This window comes from Eptatretus burgeri, chromosome 6 (assembly GCF_056783735.1).
Source record: "Eptatretus burgeri isolate ZD-2024b chromosome 6, Ebu_testis_v1, whole genome shotgun sequence".
Classification (NCBI taxonomy): Eukaryota; Metazoa; Chordata; class Myxini; order Myxiniformes; family Myxinidae; genus Eptatretus; species Eptatretus burgeri.
Window position 1 is genome coordinate 114,981,647 of NC_140966.1, and position 9,359 is coordinate 114,991,005.

The following is a 9,359-nucleotide window of genomic DNA, read 5'->3' on the forward strand; positions in this document are numbered from 1 at the left end:
GGTGGCACATGGCAGTATTTATAATGCAAGTAAGGTAGGTCAGGGTATTTTTTTGCAGAAATGTTTCCTTGGGAGTGCAGAAGTGCTCTGGCAGGTATCGCACTGTGCTGATCTTTGTGACGTGGTAAATTAAAGTTAAAAAAAAAACCAACAGACGGATTGTACAGAGAGGAAGATTCGAGGGAGGGGAGAAAGTTTCGGTAATTAGGTTGCAGACATAATGTGGCCTCAATATGTAACTTTCACAATGCATATTACTCCATCACGGAAGTGTGCAAGCCACATCCTCGCACGCGGCCTGAACACAAAGGTGTTATAATAAACCTGTGTAAAGTATTTTTTTTTAATAACAGGTACACGTGTAAATAATTATCCCCTGCCAACCAACGAAGTTGGCGGGGATAGAGAAATGGGTTCCGTCCGTCCGTCCGTCCGTCACATTTCTTTTCCCGAGCTGAACTACAAATCCCCTCAAGATATATTTACGAAATTTGGTACACATATCAAGTAGGTGGTGAACTGGTGCCTTTTGATATTTTCTAATTGATAGGTCACATGGTTTGGCAGCCATGTTGGATTCAAGAAAAATATTAAATAATGTTTTCTCAGGAATCACATAACCTAATGAAGTGAAAATTTGCAACTATCATCTTCCATCATGTCTGCATACATAGTAAAAATTATGACATCACAAGTCACATGGTTTGGCGGCCATCTTGGATAGAAAAACACACCTCATCTGATTAACATGAAACTTCACATATGCATTCCACTGGAGGATTGGAGGCAGAATATAAATTTATGATGTCATAGGTCACATGGTTCATCAGCCATCTTGCATTGAAAATTAATAAATTTTAAAAATCTTCTTCTCCAGAACAGCTGGACAGATTGAGGAAAAATTTCACATACACTTTCCCCAAGACATCCTTTCAGAAGTTTGTTAATTTCTAATTGATAGGTCACATGGTTTTGCGGCCACATTGAATTTACCCTAAAACCTTCAAACTTCTTCTCCAGAACAGCTGGTCAGATCAAGGGGAAACTTCACATACATATTGCATACGCTTAGGGAATATAAGTTTGTTAATCCTCATTTAATATGGTGGGGATATCGAAGACTTTGTCTTCAACGGATGCTAGTTAAGTTTGTATTGTTGGCAAGAAATCATTAAAACTTGAACATACGATCTTCACAATGTATATTACTCGATTGCTTTCAGGAAAAAAAAAAACAAAGGGAGTATGCAAGCACTAAACCCGATCGAGGCTTGAAGGCCAATGACTGTATCTGTGTTTTTTTTGTTGTTGTTTTTCAATTTTGTTTTTTGATCCAAACATTGCCCTTGGCCTTCCTCTGGATGAAAGAAGTGGCCATACAAAGATTGGTTGCACTGGATCCTGCAGGGTGCAAATGCATAATGAACAAACACACAAACAAACTTTCTTCTTTATATACAACATTCCCAAGGATGGTTTTGAAGATCACTGTGAGGTTTTTCTTCATCGTTCTCATTGCTCCAATAATCACGAGTACAATTTTGGTGCTCTTCAGATTTCAGGATATTTTCACTTCATTTTTGAGGTCTTGGTATTTTGTTCATGCTCTTGATTTCTGCATTGAATAAGCCAAAATTGCTGGGTACTGATATCTCGATTAGTAAGGGGGGTTTTTTCCAATGCCTACCAGCACCTTGTGTATCTCACCACATGTCACTGCAGAAGCAGAGGCATCTTTGGCCATGTCTGCTTCCTCCAGGAGTGAGGGAAGGGGGGGGAATGTTGAGTGTAGGTTAGTGGGGGGTGATGGGGGATCGGGGTTTGTGGAGGGATGGGGAAATGGTGGAGGGGGATTTGTGTGTTGATGGTGCTGGGGGGGGGGATGGTGGGCCAAATATACTTTGTGCTCCGACTGAATATAGACTGTAAATCAGAAGTCAGAAGCCAACACCTATTAATAAAAAGGAACTCGACACAAATTACTTGATTTTACATGATCAGTTGGAGCTGGAAAGGAAGGTTAACACAGTATCATAAACCGGACGGGAAATTCAAACTGCCAGCCTTACAGAGCAGACATGCCCCCAATGCAACCACTTCCCTTGGATTTTGACTGGGTTTTTACATCGTAAATTTTTTTTTGCCCATATCTCAATTTCGATCTCGATTAATCAAGGCAAAGTAACAAAAAAAAATTAGCACTGATGAACACAGCTAAGCCACAAATGTGTTTTTTAGGTTAGCTTTACATATATAAAACAACATGGCGGAATTTGTTAAAGAAAAATTGAAGAAGACGTTTTGGTCACAAATATACATACATAACCATATGTTTGCTCCATTATACCTAAATTACAATATCTGGTCGCAATGCGTTGTTTTATATGTTCACGCTCGATGGGATCATCAGGTCGTATGCGAGCGTGACATTCTTGTTCTCAATTATGGCTTTTGGTTCATGTTTCCATGACTTTTGTGGAACTGGAATATTGAAATATCTGCAGATGTGCCAGTGGATTACTCCACAAACCCTGTTGTATACACTTTGTGTGTACAGCTGTTCTGACATGAGTTATCTTCACATCCCCAAAGGAGGCTCGTGCTTTCTGTTTCTACCTTGCAAAATCTACACTTGTCCGATTGACTCAGTCCCGCAATTTTCTTCGAGCCATTCGTGTAGTGTCCCTGGCCTTGAACATTAATAATGGTTCATTCTCCATCCCAGTTGAGCTGACCTTTCAGCCATCCCCAAGAGCCTTCTTTGCCTATGCCCAATACGTACACCTCTTTTTTTTTTTAATACCTTCTTGCTCTCATCATTTTCCCAGTTGTCAGCGTGTATCTGTTGATATTTTGCTTTATATTCCTATTTTGTCCTTTTTCTGTATTTTTAAACATTGGGGCTGTCTGTATTTGTCAATGTTTTGGGTTCATGTGTGACATCTCCCATTTACACCTGTCTGGATTTTTTTTGCGAGGTGAGTTAAGGATACCTGCTCTGGTTTTCTGTCTTCCCCAAGCAAAAATGGCATTCCTTTCCTGTAGTATTTCTCTGCAGACTGCTGTAGTAGGACCTGTTACCAACGATGGTTTCTCGGGGTAAGGTATGTTTTCAGGATCATCCTCATTCTACGTATTCTTTGGCAATTGTTTTGCAAAATGTTATAACATACTTGGTGACACTCTTCTACTCCAAAGTATTTGTACGACGCTTTGTTGTTGTTCTTGTATCTCGGTCGATTTTTATGTCGTCCATTTTTGTTGGTTTACCTTGTCACACATATCTCGACCAAATTCAATTTGAATGTCATGAGGGAGTCCTGTTTTACTAATTTCATTTGTTCTACCAATTTTTCGTCGTCCGGTGGATGTACAGTCAATGTGTCACCTTCCATGTCTCATTGGATGTGTGGGTGTATCCATGTCCTTTCTCATTAGTGAGGTTACTCAGTTGGTCCAGGGCCAGGCAAAACAGGAGGGGTGAAAGGCTGTCACCGTGGAAGATCCTGCGACGTATCCTCCATCCCTAGTATTTCAATCTTTCCTTATGAGTGTTGCAGCATCAATGAGGAGTTCCATAGCTCCAGTGCTTCCTCAATCAGTTTGATCTTGTACAATTGCATGCATTTTATCATCCATGAATGTGGGACAACATCAAAAGCTTTTGTGTGTGTGTGTGTGTGTGTGTGTGTGTGTGTGTGTGTGTGTGTGTGTGTGTGTTTAAAATGAAAAAAAATAAAAATAAGTGACCACAGTTTTGTGACACGTAACAAGCCATTAAAACCAATGATTACTCTCAGCAGGTTTTGGTGCATGGTTCCAATGGAACAAGGAAAATTGCTTTTCCTGCTCAGGTGTAAAAATGGACAGCTAACTTGACTACATCATAGTCTTATTGGATCTTGGTTATAACTTAAGGAATAGATACACTCTGTAGTGGGGACACGAGACGAACCTCGCAGAGGATTTGGGCTCAAGTCCAGGACGATGGCATGCGTCCTGGATTTTAACGGTAATTGAGGATTTGCATTTTAACAAACTTGAATGTTAAATAATCCCGGGACAATTGCAATGTTGCTACGAGATAAAACTGACAAATGTTCTTTGTATACATGATTGAGGCTCATGGAAGAGTGAGAGCAGAATGGAAGGGAACAAAATATGGAAAAGGGATAACACCAATGGCAGAGTACAAGTGAGAGTGAGATTTAGGGGAGGGGGATAAGGACACATGGGGGTGAATAAGCTGCACACAAGCTGAATGTGATACAGTCAGAGGAAGGGGAAAAGTGGGGATGAAACAGAAAAGGAACAAATCAATTGACAACTGAGAAACGAAAAGATGTGAGGCAGGAGGGGTGGAGGATGGCAATAACCTGGAAAAGGGAGTGCTTTGGGAATGGGGGTCATTTTGGGTAGCATACACTACATGGCCAAAAGTATGTGGACACCTGCTCGTCCAACATCTCATTCCAAAATCATGGGTATTGATATGGAGTCGGTCCCCCCTTTGCTGCGATAACAGCCTCCACTCTTCTGGGAAGGCTTTACATGAGATGTTGGAACATTGCTGCAGGGATTTGCTTCCATTCAGCCACAAGAGTATTCGTGAGGTCGGGCAGTGATGTTGGGCGATTAGGTCTGACTCACAGTCGGTGTTCCAATTCATCCCAAAGGTGTTCAATAGGGTTGAGGTCAGGGCTCTGTGCAGGCCAGTCAAGTTCTTCCACACCGATCTCGACAAACCATTTTGGTATGGACCTCGCTTTGTGCACGGGGGCATTGTCATGCTTAACCAGGAAAGGACCTTCCCCAAACTGTTGCCTCAAAGTTGGAAGCAAAAAAATCGCCTAGAATGTCACTGTATGCTGTAACGTTAAGAATTCCCTTCACTGGAATGAAGGTGTAGAGCCCAAACCATGAAAAAACAGCCCCAGATCATTATTCCTCCTCCACCAAACTTTACAGGTGGCACTATGCATTCGGACAGGTAGCGTTCTCCAGGCACCCGCCAAACCCAGATTCGTCCGTGGGACTGCCAGATGGTGAAGCGTAATTCATCACTCCGGAGAACGCGTTTCCACTGCTTTCGAGTCCAATGGTGGTGAGCTTTACACCACTCCAGCCGATGCTTGGCATTGCGCATGGTGATCTTAGACTTGTGTGTCACTGCCCATTTCCCATTTGGAAACCCATTTCATGAAGCTCGCCATGAACAGTGCTTGCACTGATGTTCCTTCCAGAGTCAGTTTGGAACTCGGTAGTGAGTGTTGCAACGGACGACAGACGACTTTTCCACGCTATGCGCTTCAGTACTCAGCGGTCCTGTTCTGTGAGCTTGTGTGGCCTACCACTTCGTGGCTGAGTTGTTGTTGCTCCTAGACATTTCCACTTCACAATAACAGCACTTACAGTTGACCAGGACAGCTCTAGCAGGACAGAAATTTGACAAACTGACTTGTTGGAAAGGTGGCATCCCATGACGGTGCCACGATGAGTCACTGAGCTCTTCAGTGTGGCCCATTCTACTGCCAATGTTTGTCTACGGAGATTGCATGGAGTGTGCTTGATTTTATACACCTGTCCACAATGGCTGTGGCTGAAATAGCCAAATTCACTTATTACAAGGGGTGTCCGCATACTTTTTGCCATGTGGTGTAAGTCATGGGTATGGATGGAGGATGACATGAAGTCATGGTGAACAGCCGTCTTGAAGCCCAGGATGGAAGAAATTGGACTGAAAAGACTGGGAAAGTTGGTTCCACAGGTGAGAGAAAAGAGGAACAAATGAGTGGAGGTGAGCAGTGAGTCTGGATTTGGGGATTTTAAAAAGAAGAGGGTGACTGGTGGACTATGTGTGCTCTCCAGAAACCTGGGAGGGATAGAGCTGAGAGAATGCAAGACCAGAAAGGAGGAGGTAGAAGACAGAGAGCCCACCAAACTATCTGTGGCACGAAAGTAGCAGGCTTCCACATTCAGCTTCGTCATGGGAGATCCCAATGATTTTGAGGACCTTGCTTTCCATTGCATCAAGAAGGGCAAGGTGTGAGGCAGGGGCACCAGCCCAAAGGGAAGAGTAGTACTCTATCAAGCTAAAATGAAGGCCTTCGAGGTTGTCAAAAGTTCAGACTGGCCAAAGAAAGACCTTGCATGATGAAGGTAGCCCAGCCAGCAGCTGGCTTTGGAGGCCATCTTGGAAATATGGTTTGCCCAAGAAAGATCATGGTTGATGGCAAGACCCAAAAGTATGAGTGACAACCTCGTCGAGTAGTTTGTTCGGAAGCAAATGGGAGGGTTTGCCAGATTGTCCTTTTATTTCGAAGAGACAGAGTGAGTGTGTGGGATTTGTCCGGGTTGACAGATATATTCCAAGATGCTAGGAGATCTGCAGATATGGAAGAGGCTGCTGCCTGTCTGTCTGAAGGATGAGAGATGACATGGCAGAGGGTGGAATCAGAGAGATCATTGATGACAATGAGGAACAAGACACTGCCTTGAGGCATTACAGCCTTGACAGGGAGAGACGAGAGGATCCTGTGAAGAGCTACACTCTGAATACGGGAGTGGAGGAAGTCAGTGATCCATGAGCGGAAGTGACCTTGGATGCCATAAGCAGAGAGTTTGGAGATTAAGGTGGGGTGCAAAACTATTAAATGCTCGAGGTATGTCCAGAGATATGGTCCTAATCTCATGTAGGAGATCGAGGGTGAGTGGAAGCAGCATGTCCAATGTAGAATGACTGGATATGAACCTGAAATGATGATCTGAGATCAGTCCATTGGAGAAAAGGTGTCTGTCTGAAAAAGTATTGATGTCTAATGCTGATGACATTGCTGATGATTGGAAGCAATCTAATGGACCTGTAGTTAAGAGGATCAGAGGATGGGGAAGAGCAGCAGAGCAGGTTTTTAAGATGCATGCAATTGAGGCCGTCTGTGCCTGTCGCAGAATCAAAGTCGAGGTTTGCTAGAATCCACTTCACATTCTCAGGTGGGAAAGACAGTATGCAGGAGCAGTTGGGTAGGAGGGGGAAGGGTAGGCAGAGGGAGTGGGTAGGTGGGTGCACGATTTGGATGAAAACGCATAATTGAGGCATTTCGCCTTCAGACGAGCAGAGTCAACTCTGGTGCCATTTGAAGTGAGGGAGAGGGTGGTGGGGGAGAATACTCCAGAGACAGACTCAACAACGTACCACCAGGTTGTAGAGAGAGACAGGTTTAAGAGTTCAACCTCAAGGTTGGCGAGATGATATTTTCTGGCTTTCCTAAGAGTGGACAAATTCTTGTTCCAGGCTTTGTTGAATGATGTGAAGTTGCCTTTGGTTGGATTTGGCTTCCAGGAATAGAAGGCAAGTTGTTTGAAGGCAACTGCCTCACCACGGGATCCTGTGCACCATGGGCAGGAGGATGGATATGATAGCTGCAAACGAGATGGTATAAATCTGTACATAAGGGAAAGAAAGCTTGTGTGGAAGGATTCCCAGGCAATAGTAATATCAGGAGAGGTGGAAATGAAGGACCAGTCTTGACATTAGAGGGCAGCTTGCAGTCACCGCCAGTCAACTTGAGTGAACTGTCAGACTCTACGGCACTGAGGGAACTGTGGAAGAAAAAATAATTATATTCATGAACTCTCAGTTATAATTATTGCTGGTGCTTTATAAATTTAATTTTTATGCTGTTGTCGAATTGGCTGTCAGTTATGTTTCCCTTTACCCAAGAGTCTTTTGACCTAAATATCGATAAAAGGAATGTCTTACTATGAAACAAAGTGACCTGGTTGATAACATTGCAACTTTTGCCATGATTATGTCATTCTCTTTCACCCAGTGGACACGTATTGCAGTTTGAGTTATTTTGCCTAATGCTTATCAACGAACTTTGCAGTTGAGTTGCCAAATGTCTCCCCTCCCATTCTTTGGAATGTCAAGTTGTGTATAAGAAGAATTGCTTCCAGCTTTTGTTTCAGTGAAGTCCATTCGAATGTTTCAGTGAAGACCATTTGAATGTTTCAGTGAAGACCATTTGAATGTTTCAGTGAATCATTCAATGTTCTTCCTCTATATATACGAAATTAAAGATTCTCCTTTGGTATGCTGATCCAACTTGTGGAAATTGAGTTATTTTCCACGACACAGCTCTCTGAAAATAGCCAGGGAGATGTTGTCTCTCATAAGGACATGGTCAGACGAACCTGTTGGAGCAGAAGAGGAACAGGAGACATAAGGAAGAAAATTTGTCGCGACAAAGTCCAGAAGGGAGGACGTGTCACCACTACAACTACTACTATTAACACGAAGACTTCCATTAATGGCAGCATATATTCCCAGCCTGTTGTGGAGTTGGCCGGGGAATATTTTTGGCCCAAGTCTTTCACGAACCAGTTGGCCAGAACCAGTGTGTCACTGGAGGTGATATTAGCAAGAATTAGTAATTTATTCTGAGTGCTGGCGATAACTCACCAACTCTTCATGAAAGACACGATGGGATCTTCAAATTTCACCAATGATGAGACACTGAGAATATGTCTGTCAACCCGGACAAATCACATACACTCACCGCGTCTCTCCGAAAGGACCGTCTGGCAAACCCTCCGATTGGCTTCTGAACAAATGACTCGACGAGGTGAAGTCACTCATACTTTTGGGTCTCACCATCAGCCATAATCACCAGCTTTATGTCCTCCCAATGGACCACGCACACATTGAAGATACATTAAGAATAGGGAAGAGAGGTGGTGTGCAGATGATAAAATCAGCTTTGAACACCTCAAGCCGACAAAGTGGTTCTCCAAAGAGTAGTTGGTCGTCACTGCACCAACAGATCAGCTCTTTTTATGGAAATAGAGAAGAACCCTAATTAAGGAAGCCCCAGATGACTGAAGATCCATGTAATGGCAAAGCAATCATAATTATATATTTTTTAACGTTACCCGTGTCCCTCCAAGGACCCAATGTTGGATCTCTGGAAGCAGGTGAAGGTCGACACAAGATGGGGTCAAACTTTCAGTTGTTTGAGTGTGAGTAGCAACACTCCCACACTCGCCAACTCACTCAGACAGTGTGGGGCTGCTCTGAACCGATACCACGAGTTGAGATTTGAGAGGTCATAGGGTCCAGTTGTATTCATTAGATGAGAACAATGATGTGGTTGGACCTGAGGTACCCGTCTCCTAGCAACTTGGAGGACGATACCCATTCGGCCAACCATACCCAATGATGAGTCTGACGGCATCTGAACTAAAGAAACTTACTCCATCCCACAGTGGGTTTTTCACACTCAACTCCAAGTTGTCGAGCCTGGATTTGAATCTCAACCCAGCGATAAACTGTCATTCTGGTGTTTCATCGGCAAGATGAC